The sequence below is a fragment of the Ursus americanus genome, chromosome 34 (assembly GCF_024610735.1).
Source record: "Ursus americanus isolate L20-20 chromosome 34, mUrsAme1.1.p, whole genome shotgun sequence".
NCBI lineage: Eukaryota > Metazoa > Chordata > Mammalia > Carnivora > Ursidae > Ursus > Ursus americanus.
Window position 1 is genome coordinate 28,302,077 of NC_142160.1, and position 12,878 is coordinate 28,314,954.

General features: G+C 40.4%; 1 pseudogene; it reads right to left on the minus strand.

The window, feature by feature from the left end:
- Positions 1-6,627: 6,627 nt before the first annotated feature.
- Positions 6,628-7,144, minus strand: LOC123781401 (mitochondrial import inner membrane translocase subunit Tim17-A pseudogene; annotated as a pseudogene).
- Positions 7,145-12,878: the final 5,734 nt, after the last annotated feature.

Here is a 12,878-nt window from a genome sequence, read left to right on the forward strand (position 1 = left end):
TTCTTTGAAGACTCCTTTAATGGGAATGTTACTATGACGGAGTCCCTGAGTTCCCTAAATCTATTCTCATTTTGCATAATTCTTTCCCTATTTTGTTCAGTTTCACTGCTTTCCATTACTTTGTCTTCTAGGACATTAATTCATTCCTCTTCTTCCAGCCTGCTGTTTATTGCATCAAGTGTGTTTCTAATCTCATTTATTGCACTCTTCATCTGTTTCTTTTTTAACTCTTTTATCACTGTCATAAGGGTCTCACTCATGTCTTCTATTCTTTTCTCAAGTGCAGTGAGTATCCTTATGATCATTGCTTTAAATTCTCCATCAGGCATATTATTTATACTGTTTTGCTTAGATCTCTGGCTGTGGTCTTATCTCATTTTTGATTTGGGATATATTCCTCCATCTTCTCATTTTGTCTAAGTCTTTCTGTGTGTTAGAGAAGCCGGTTATATCTCCTGCTCCTGAATGTAATGGCCTTATGAAGAAGTGGTCAGGGCCTAGCACATCAGGGAATGTCTCCAGTGTGTGCTGCATGCACTCTGGCTGCTGTGTTCTCGCTATTCTATCCTTCAGGCCAGTTGTGTGGAAACTCCTTGCCTTCTGTGGGCAGTGTTTCATCCCTGGCCTGAATATTAAAAGTTTTAACTGGTTGTCTTCTGGTCTCTTTGTGAAATGAGGGAACCAAGACTATGCAAAACTTTCTGGTCAAGAGACATGGTAGGGGTAGGTTTTTGTGCTGGTCTTCTAGGCGAGGGGACCCACTGACCTGGGACTGGGGTAAGCTTGACTAAGAAGGGCAGTTCCACAAGAGTGCAGGGAGTGGGCCTCCTGTTTTGGCAGCCTTCAGGTCGATTTCTGAGTATTTAGGATGATTTGGTAGTTATCTAGTTGTATTTGTAACACAAAGCAAGCCTAGGGTCCTCCTACTCTGCCACCATCTTCCCCCCTCTCACTGTGGTAAGAATTTTTACCCTTGATTGGCTTCTGCCAGTTTTCTCAGGCTCTCATCTGCAGGCTCTGTTATCTATCAAAATTTGGCAAAGTTTTCCATTAATTTTAATTTTAATTTCCTCTTGGCTATTTAAAAGAATTTCATAGCAGTGTATCAGAAAATCCCTCAACAGTACCATGAATCCTAGGAGGGGCCCTATGGGGTCCTCCTTCAAGGATAGATATGGAGGCATCTGTAGGGCCACTGACTTGGTGGACTTTTATGTCTCACAGTGTCTTCAGAGTGGAAAGACACCTCAGGATTACTAGAATAAGTACTTTAAAAGAATTACTAGAATACTAAAATACCAAAAAGAATTACTAGAATAAGTACTTAAAAAGGGGGGGGGGAAAGAGGGGGAACTGTAGGAGTTAATGTTAGTCTTATAGTCTTTTATTTTAGGTACTTTATATATGTTTAATTTTTCATTAACCATTTGCAATGAAACTTTCAATAAAGCTATTTTGGCATTTTGAAGTCTTTTGGAGGCTTTTGCATGCCAGTTAAAATAGGTGTCCCATTCTATTTGTTGATTTGGGAGCGAGCCCTTGCTTTGAAGCTCACTTCTTAAATGAATGATCTTGTCTAATGGAATCATTTCTCATACTGGCCATTGTAATTTTAGATTGAGGTCTGGCACTTTGACAGCACCCTAACTACAAATGGAGTTTAACCCATATTTCGGTCCAGCCATATATTAGGGCCCCCAACCTGACAGTTACCAAGCCAAGTTCTCAGGACACAAATTTTAGTAAGATATTGCCATTTTTGTAGACATCTACAGCTTCCAGGATGACAGTTCTTAGATATAAAATAAGCAATTGTGCTGGAAGGTGGCATGCTCAACTCTTTGGAACTAAGGGTCGCATTTCTTTAGCTAAGCTTTGGGTCTCTCAGAGCCAAATTAATGACTAAGAGGAGCATGCCACTGAGTTGGGGATTGTGTGGTGTTTTACAGTGTATCTCACTGCATGGACATTTTCTTGAGGTTGGCAGGTGACCTAGTGTCAGTCTAACCCAATCTATGACCAAGTTATCTTAACACAGAAGTCTTTGAGTTAAGTGGTTAGCACTCTAACAGCTTTTAAGTCTTGACCCATGCCCACTAATTTTATTTACACAAAACAAGATAAACATGTGCATATCAACACATCAGCAGTAACCAAAGAGGTGTTACTGTGAACTGGCTAATAGAGGCCTTGAATGTATCACTAGCAATTGTCAACATGGAACTAGGGATTAAAGAAAGTACTGACCCAGGAAACCCAAACAAATGAGGACTGCAAACTGAACCACCAGTAGTTCCTAGTGTGGAATCTGGGGAGTGAACCAAGAGCTGAAGGTTCCAATCAAATGGGGAGCTATAGACTTAACCAAGGGCTAGAGACTCAGGTTCCGGGGGGAACCATCTGCCAGCTCAAGCTGACATGCTAAGCCCCGGACTGGAAAGCCAATTAGATTGTGAGCTTGGCAGGAAGAAAATGAAGTTCAGAATGGAGAGGAATTTACTTATGACCCTCAAAAATGATAAGAAAGATAGAGAATTCAGGGGTGCCTGGTGGCCCAGTCAGTTAAGCATCTGCCTCTTGGTTTCAGCTCAGGTCATGATCTCATGGATCATGAGATGAGCCCAGAGTCAGGCTGCATGCTCAGCTTGGAGTCAGCTTGGGATTCTCTCTCTCCCTCTTCTTCTGCCCCTCCCCCCACTCATGATCTCACGTGCAGCTCTGTGTGTGTGTGTGTGTGTGTGTGTGTCTAAAATAAATAAATAAAGTCTTTGGGAAAAAAAAGAAAGAAAGAGAATGCAAAGGGTTTGTGGGTATCAGTGCCTGTGTTTCTCATTGTCCCTAAAGCCAACAGAAGTTTCCCTCAGATCCCACCACTGCCACCAATATTGTTAAACAAAATTCATCTGAGTAAATTTTAAAGATCTTATTGGCTTTATTCAATGATTCATGAATCAGGCAGCATCCCATCTAGCAGATAGAAGGGAGCTCCAAGGAATTGTATAAAATGAATTATAAGCAGTGGGGGGGAGGACAAGAAAGTTAGTAGCCAAGAATGGATTCTTTGTGACAAGGTCACTTTCCTCTAGAAGACAGCAAGGTCTATCAGAAAGATTACCTCACTTCTGCTAACCGGATAATTCCAGACTGGTTTAAAATTCCACTCCTGGGAGAGGTTGAAACTATAATTAAGTTAGGTATTAAGTTTCAGTTTGGTGATGTGGGACTTAGCACACACAAGTGACTCTATTTGAGGTCTTTTGTGTCTTTTTTAAAATATCAAGATAAATTAAAACATGAATAAAACGAAGCAAGATTTTTTTTCACTTTGAAAACATATCAATAAGAGCATTTCAAGCTGCTTGATTGCTACAAAATCTTCTATTCTAGTTATTGTGGGAAAGTGAGCATAACATAAATCCTTTTAAATGATGTCTTCACAGATAAAAGTGCAAATAAAATAACTTTGCAAATAGATGTAGATGAAATAGGATAAAAATGTCTGATCACTTGTTTTGAGGGTAACAGAAAGATATTTTACCATAAAAATTTTTCCAAAATAATTTCCTCAATGTTCTGTTTGGCAACAGACACAAACTTGAGTTCCAAGAAGTCCTCTTACAAAAACAAATCTAGCGAGGAAATGGTTTTCCACAATATTTTAAAGGTATTTTTAAGCTCTAATAACAGGAAAGTATCTGCACAAACCAGGTACATTTTTCATCCAAAAGAGCATTCCTCAAAATGTTTTTTAAGAACCTTGCCCATGAGAGTTTCATTAAGTCAAGAGTATGAGGAAACAATTTTTAGCATCAATTTGCCCTATATACTGTCACAAATGCCCAGATACCTCCTAATAAGCAATGATGTATTCCTTTTTTTTTTTTTTATGTTCTGTTAGTCACCATACAGTACATCATTAGTTTTTGATGTAGTGTTCCATGATTCATTGTTTGCATATAACACCCAGCGCTCCATGCAATACGTGCCCTTCTTAATACCCTTCACCAGGCTAACCCATTCCCCCAACCACCTCCCCTCTAAAATCCTCGGATTGTTTCCCAGAGTCCATAGTCTCTCATGGTTCATCTCTCCCTCTGATTTCTCCCCCTTCGTTTTTCCCTTCCTTCTCCTAATGTCCTCCATGCTATTCCTTATGTTCCACAAATAAGTGAAACCAAATGATAATTGTCTTTCTCTGCTTGACTTATTTCACTTAGCATAATCTCCTCCAGTTCCGTCGATGTTGCTGCAAATGTTGGGTAATCATCCTTTCTGATGGCTGAGTAATATTCCATTGTATATATGGATCACATCTTTATCCATTCATCTGTTGAAGGGCATCTTGGCTCCTTCCACAATTTGGCTACTGTGGACATTGCTGCTATGAACATTGGGGTGCATATGGCCCTTCTTTTCATCACATCTGTATCTTTGGGGTAAATACCCAGTAATGCAATTGCTGGGTCATAGGGTAGCTTTACTTTTAACTTTTCAAGGAACCTCTACACTCTTTTCCAAAGTGGCTGTACCAACTTGCATTCCCACCAACAGTGTAAGAGGGCTCCCCTTTCTCCACAACGTCTCCAACATTTGTTGTTTCTTACCTTGTCAATTTTTGCCTTTGTAACTGGTATAAGGTGGTATCTCATTGTGGTTTTGATTTGAATTTCCCTGATCGCTAATGATGTTGAACATTTTTTCATGTGTCTGTTAGCCATTTGTATGTCTTCATTGGAAAGTGTCTGTTCATGTCTTCTGTCCATTTTTTGACTTGATTATTTGTTTTTTGGGTGTTGAGTTTGAGAAGTTCTTTATAGATCTTGGATACCAGCCCTTTATCTGTAGTGTCATTTGCAAATATCTTCTCCCATTCCCTGGGTTGCCTCTTTGTATTCCTAATATTCTTAGAAATTACTCTTGGTTTCAAATAGGAGATCTGATTTGGGTTGCAAGTAACAGTAAGCCTATCAGACCAGCTTAGGGAATGAAGAGAATTATTGAAAGGAAAGAGGGTGTCTAATGGACTCCAAAGTCTAATAGACTCTGGAGCTAGGACTCCAGAACCTGAAATTGGTCATCAGAACCTTCTGAAAACACATGGTTTCTGGCCTCAGTTCCCCTCATTATAGATGTGCTTCATTCTTTTCTCTCTGTAGATACACTTCTTTGCTTCCCCATATATATGGTTAAATGTACATCACTGTAAACCAGCACGTGAGTTATTCATGCCATATTCAAGTCACCAACACAAAGAGACTGGCATTTGCAAATCTCAATTTCAAATTACTAGAAGGCAGAATTTGATTGCCTGGATTGGGCCAGGAGATCCAATCAGCAGACACAAGTCACTGGTAAAAAGGTGGACTGGGGTCTCTATGATCTGAAGGACAGTTCTCAGAGAAGAGGGAGATAGCTTATAGACAGCACTGACAATGCAAACAGTACATCTTTTTCAGTAAGATGTATGTTTCCCACCTATCAGTTGATCATGAGTGTGCATTATGCGTTGTCACAGTCATCTGGATGACGTCGTACTCAGTTGCATGACAGCACCATAATTTCTGGAGCAATCCCCTATTGAAATAGCAGGTTTTTAGTTTGGTGTTTTTATAATCAGTATTTTAATGACCATGCTTACAGTTAATTCTTTCCATATGCACATGATAATTTTCTCAGGTTGTACTTTTCTGAGTAGAATTGATAGATCTGAATGTTTACAAAACTTTTAAATCTTTTGATATGTATCGGAATATTATTTGATCTTGTGTATTCAACTTGGTGGTCCCTGAATTCAAGGTCCTTGTGTCCTATGTCTTTTTTTTCATTTTCTCCAGCAACTTTCAAGTTGTAGAGCACACTGTAGAGATTAAATTAATATTTGTTAATTAACTGACAAACTTCACAAGTGAATATGTGTGATGTGGTTGGGGAAACACCAGATTGAATTATATGAAATTTGTTTAACACACAAATAGGGATGTTAGTTGTTAATAATTTAGACATTATTAATTGGGATTTGACTCTTGGAAAAGGACACACACTAAAAATATTTGTAGTTCTTACACTTACCAAATTCATTTGATTAATCAGAGGGAATAAAGTACCCAATGTACCATCTTGAACCATAATTACCCTGATATGTAGCAAGAAGCTACATGTCTCCCTCCTTTCTATATTTAGAATGACACCATGGCACTATCCAACCACCCAAATATCTATTCTCCCCTTCTTTCTTTCTTCTTTTTTCTGGGATATTTTATTGTTTGACTGACAGAACACACAAAACCAGGCAGAGAAGTGCCCAAGGAAATGAGGGTTACATTTCATTATTGTTTGCCCTTTGGTCCTTCATCTTCTAAGCATTTATTAGATTTTCTTTTAAAGATGTTAGACATTTTATTTTTATCACAAGTGCAATCCAGATGTGAATAAATAAATGTATTATCTTTTAACTTCTGCCTCCCCACCTGTGTTCCTTTAAATAGAAAAAAGGGCTAAGTTTCTCTTCAAAACATATTTGGCCATATCTGTCCCACCTGTGGTTTGAAAAACAGACTGTAACTTACCTTCTTAAATTCCTTCTTGAACTGTAGCTCATTCTGTTTAAAAAATCTTGGGAAGGAAGTCCTATTGATATTGTCAATAGTCTCCAGAAGGTGAGAATGGTAACTGGGCTGAAGGCAACTGAGAGGGGTCTTCAGCAAACTGAGGACCACTGGGAAATTGTGCAGAGGCAGATCTTGTCAACAAGATACCAGCACCTTCAATTAAAGCTAGGAGAATGCCACCCATTGCAGCTGATCCAACCATGGCCACCAGTCCATTTCCTGCTGCTTGTATGGCTCCTTTTAAGGCACTACTTATGATGGAGTTCCAGGGATCTTCTTTCCCTCTAACTTGAACCATTCTGCAGTCAATCATGGAAAATGAACCTCCCCAAACTGCAAAGCTACTTCCCAACTGCAGAGCCCTGGTTTTAATACCTGTCAAACTCCCTCACAGTCTGTAGTTTACTCCCACTGGAGAATTGCAAAAAACCTTTGATTGCTTGAAAGATACCACCACCTATGGTATGCATTGTAAAGACCCCACCACAATCATCCACAATTTGCCAAGGGCAAGGTTCTCACATGTACTCCTCCATCTTGACCTCCCCTTCTTTCTTCACGATAAAATCCCCATATTGTTGGTGCATCTTTGTGTCTAGCTAAAATTCTGCATCTACCATCCTTCCTCATTGTCAGTGAGGTATCAACTATTGTTGTTAAGTGGAATCTCAGGAAACTTCTTTAAAAAATAGACTCTTTTGTACTTTCACCCTTCTTCCCTCTTCAAGCCTGAAATGTGAATGTGACATCTAGAGATCTAGCAGCCATTTTGAAAAACAGAAGTTAAGAGTTAAGGATGGTAAAGCAGAAAGGTAGAAGGAATCTGAGCTTTTGATGACTTGATGATTTGATGACTTTGATGACTTTGATGATTTGAGCCATATCTACCAAGATTGCCCAGTTCTGCATGTTTTATGTGAGAGAGAAATAAACTTTGATCCTGTTTAAGTCACTCTTATTCCTGAAATACATAACTAACAGTCCAAAGCCATTCTAACTAGTAGAATACCTATATCCAAGTTGGATTTTGACTGGATAGTTCTAATGATAGAGTTTACTGGTGTGGCACACAAATAGATGGCCACCAAAGATTTGTGTTTCCCTTCCACAGTGTGGAGTGTTGCCACAAAGGGATTAAGCAGGTAGAGACTAATGTTTTGTCATTCCTTACATCTGGGTATGGCCATGTGACTTGTTCTCAGTAATAAAATGTGAGCAGAAGTGATGTGTGCTGCTTCCGGACCAGCAATGTTAAGAAGAGGACATGCCTAGCCCACAGTCTCTTCTGACTGTAAGCTAGTTGCAGAGAATCAAACCAAGGACACCGAGGCCCTAGAAGATAGCAGAACCCCAGTCAGGCTCTACCACTCCAAAGATGGAAGCTGCCAGCAATTAAGAATCTTATGGAACTGTACATGAGTGAGAAATAAGCATCTATCATGACTGAGCTATTACAGTTTTTGGTTCATTTGTTATAGTAGCCAGATTTACCTTAAGTAATACAGAAATTAGTATTGGAAATAGGATATTGACGTGACAAAAATCTAAAATATGTGAAGCTCAGTTCGTGATCGGGGGATACAGTTAAAGAAGCTAATATCAAAAGCTGAATAAACACAGATTCAGTTCATGCATCCACAAGACACTTGGCGAAGCTAACTGATGAGTTGAAAAGAAGACCAGAATCTACGAGTCAGTAACTTTAGTGGAAATGGGTGTAAGAGTTGGCGTGATCGCATATACTGACATTTACTTTCTGCTTTTAGCAAGTTATTATATATAAAAAAATAAAGATGGACATCTGGGGAGAACTGGCCAGCTTGTAAGCAGAAATGGAAGATAACAGAGAAAATCCAAATATTTGGGGCTTCTAAGGGTTGCAGAAACTGACTGCAGACCCCAACAGTAAGAGAAAAGACAGAGAGGTCTTAGGTACCAAAACTTACACCTAAAGTAACGATCCATCAGGAATGCAGCATTATGGGGCACCTGGATAGCTCAGTCATTTAAGTGTCTGCCTTTGGCTCAGGCCATGATTCCAGGTGCCTGGGATCAAGCCCCACATCATTGGGCTCCCTGCTCAGCTGGAAGTGTGGTTTCTCCTCTGCCTCTCCCCCCACCCAACTTGTGCTCTCTCGCTCACTTACTCTCTCTCTCTCTCTCAAATAGGTAAATAAATAAAACATTAAAAAAAAAAGAATGCAGCATTCTCATCTACTATTTCAAAAGGCCTCTACGTAGTCCCCGTTAAGAGAGCAATAGGGGAAAAAGAAACAGAGAAATAGATTTAGCCTTCAGAATTCTGCCCTGGGTGCAGTTATAAACACATTGAACCACCCGGATGCAAACAGATCAGAAGCCTACTAAGTGTCGCACTGAATTCATGAGCACAAGAAGTCACAGAGATTATGGCCAAAGGAGTTCTTTCTAGACAGCATGCTTGGAATCCACTAAGTGAACTGCTCTCCCACCATTACCAATGCCCGCCCTGCAGGATTTTGTCATTGCTATGGACAAATTGCTATGCCTGCTGTGTTTCTCCATTTTTCTTGTCTGAATGGGCATTTTATCCTGTCTCTATTCCACCATTATATATCGTAGAGCAGACAGCTTTTTGGTTTTTAGCGTGTAAACCATGAGGAGTCACTTTTGGGTTTTGTAGAGAGGCCTGTGTACCACCTGGATGTAGTAAATTGGATGGGTCTTGGGAGGAATTGAGTACGCTCTATGCGTGGGAAGGTGGGTGCTCTTGGAGTTTTGTTGGTTACGTGATAAGCTAGAGAGAAGCGGATAGTTGTCCCCTAAGGTTCGTTTTCTACAAAAACTCTTTTTCAGTCAAAAGGATAAGATTTCCTCGCTCTCTATGTATCTAGGTGGGGTCATGTGACAAGAAACTTTATGGTTTAGCAAAACCTCCAGGTGATTCTGGTGACTGCTCAACGTGGGGGTCATTGCCTTAATGGAGCTCGGTTTCTAAAAAGCTGGAGTCCTTTCCCCAAGGAGGAAAACCATACGTTAATCAGGAACACTTATTCTGGACTTAACTTGAGTGAAAAGTTCTTTCATACCTGAGCCATCATACATTTGGGGATTTATCTGTTTCAGCAGTTTAACTCAGTTGGAGAGATTGGAAAGGGACTAAGAACCAAAACCACCGACATTCCACCCATCCTGGATACTGAGAACTGAACCTGCTTCACTTACCTTATTCTCTACATTGACATAATTTTCTTATTCCTCTGTCTTCATTACTTTTCTGGGAGTTGCTTTCCTCAGCAAGCTTTGAGAGTTCATCACAGAACTTCCCAAAAGAAAGTCTCCAATGGAAGACATCAACAGGCAGTCTGTGCCCTACAATTCTTTGAAGCCCGAGCCTCAAAACCCGTTCCTTATTGTTTCCACCAATCCTGACCGTCTTATTTGATCAGTACCCGATTCTAATCAAATCCCTCATTGAAAGACCTATCTTAAGACAAACTTCAAATTCTCAATAAATTCTGACCTGACCTTCCCCTCTTTGAGACCCTGCCAAACCTCTGAGGAGGTGTGGTTCTTACCAATCCAAGCAATAAACTCAGCTTTATCTTATCAATAGACTGTGTTGGTGATATTTGGAAATCATCACTGGACAGGACTAACAAAATACCATTATATCCATGAGTTGCTTAGTAAATAAGGTAAGTAGAATTCATGTAGATTAAGAGCATATAATAATTTATGTGCATATAACTAGAAGAATGAAATCATGACCTCTCATCCTCCCTAGACAGGGTATGACCTTGGCCAAGAATGTAATCAAGAACTTGCAAGTTCTGATTTTACCACCTCAGCTAGGTCTAATACAGCTAAGGGAGCAGCTGTAAAAAGGTCCAGTTTATGAGCTAACAATAGGTTTTCTCTGTCTTCCTAGAAGACACAGTGGTCATAATTTGAAAGCAGAGTGGAGAAGGGGGGATGAGGGAAAAGAACCAATACTGCTTATGTTATATTTGTGCAGTAAATAATGCACGGGACAGATTGTATTGATTGAGAAATGGCTTATAAATTATGAGTCAGCAGGAAAATACTTCTCTTCCTCCTCATGGGTTTACTGCATTACTTCTGAGAATTAAAATTTGTCCTTGGGAGATGGTATGATGAACATGATAATGTATTTGTGTATTTTATTCAGTAGTTCGCCTGGACAGCCCAGAGAATAAAAAATAGGTTCAACTTCCACTGGAGGAGAGCTATCAAGAGAACTCGATGTTAAGTGACCGACAGCTACTCTGACATGCTTCCTGAGATTGGAGCACCAGTCTTCCCTCGCACCTTCCCTCACGTGTCCTGACACTTGGTGAGCCACCACCAACTTTGGTTCTCAGGCCCTCTTCTCTGGAGTATAATTCCAATCTGGATGAAGTAACTCATACTTGAGCACTTCGACTGCTGTGCGGAGAGAGGTGTGGATCTCCAGTAAGACCAACCCTTATGGATTGGGACTAGAGTTTCTTTGAAAGTGGCAGGGATGGGGAACATCTATGTAAGACAGGGTTTACAGAAAGACGTACTTTCATAGGCCTAACAACAGAGAAGCAAGAAATTCAAACAGGAAAGAGGAGGAGTCCCTGTGGAGGGTTTAGTTCCTTCAGCACTAATACCTAGGACTTCAGGAAGACTTTTCAGTGTATGCTTTTGAATTTTCCTCTCCTGTGTGATAATTCCAAACATTTGGTGAGCCTGCTATATCCTCAGAGGCATGGGTAGTAGACATATGAACACTATGGGACAAGGCAGAAAGGAAAGTCTGGCTGGCTCCTCATCCATGCTCCCTGGGCCTGTGTGGACAAAGCAGCATCCGATTCTAGAACCAATGAGTTCCATACATGAGAGAAACCATATGATAATTGTCTTTCTCTGCTTGACTTACTTCACTTAGCATTTTCTCCTCCAGTGCCGTCCATGTTGCAGCAAATGTTGAGAAATCATTCTTTTTGATGGCTGAGTAATATTCCATTGTATATATGGACCACATCTTTTTTTTTTTTTTAAGATTTTATTTATTTATTCGACAGAGATAGAGACAGCCAGCGAGAAAGGGAACACAAGCAGGGGGAATGGGAGAGCAAGAAGCAGGCTCATAGTGGAGGAGCCTGATGTGGGGCTCGATCCCGGAACGCCGGGATCACTCCCTGAGCCGAAGGCAGACGCTTAACCGCTGTGCCACCCAGGCACCCCATGGACCACATCTTCTTAATCCAGTCATCTGTTGAAGGGCATCTCGGCTCCTTCCACGATTTGGCTACTGTGGACAATACTGCTATGAACATTGGGGTGCATATGGCCCTTCTCTTCACTACGTCTGTATCTTTGGGGTAAATACCGAGAAGATCGGTAGGAGAAGGAAGGGAAGAATGAAGGGGGGGTAAACAGAAGGGGGAATGAAGCATGAGAGACTGTGGACTCTGGGAAACAAACTGAGGGCTTCAGAGGGGAGGGGGGTGGGGGAATGGGATAGTAAGGAGGGCACGTATTGCATGGAGCACTGGGTGTTATATGCAAGTAATGAATCATGGAACATTGCATCCAGAACTGGGGATGTACTGTATGGTGACTAACATAACAAAATAAATATTATTAAAAAATTTTTTTAAATCCACATAAAAAAAAAAAGAACCAATGAGTTCCAGATGGTGATGGGGGGAGAAAGGACAGCGCTGATAAGGACAGGGAGCCGCAGCTGTTGGGGGATAATTCCGGAGGACTTAAAAATGCGACCGGTCCCTATAAATACATATTACATACTTTAACTACTTGCATGTATAATTTTGAATGTGTAGTAGAAAACACAGGCCAGTGAAGGAATTACATATTTTGATGAAGCTCAAATAAGAAATCCCTCTCTCTCACACACTAAGTTGGACATTATTTGTATCTGATGGTATTGAGTGCTCCACAAAGTCTATACAAGTTTTTATAACATTGTCCTTTTTACGAATTCATGGAAACTGAAAAGAAATTAGTGTTTGCCTTGGGCTAAAGGTGGAAATGGGATTGACTCCAATTAGGCAGAGGGGTCTTCTGTGGGTGAAGAGGAAGCTCTAAAAGGAGATCGTGGATGCACGACTTCGGAAACTTATTAAACTGAACTGTGCACTTTACAATAGGAGGATTTTGTAGAATGTAAATTATTCTTCAATGAAACTGTTTTCAACAAAACCCCAAATTGCCCTTTTCAGTTAAAAAGAAGACTTACTTGGGATACCTGGGTGACTCGGCGGTTAAGCATCT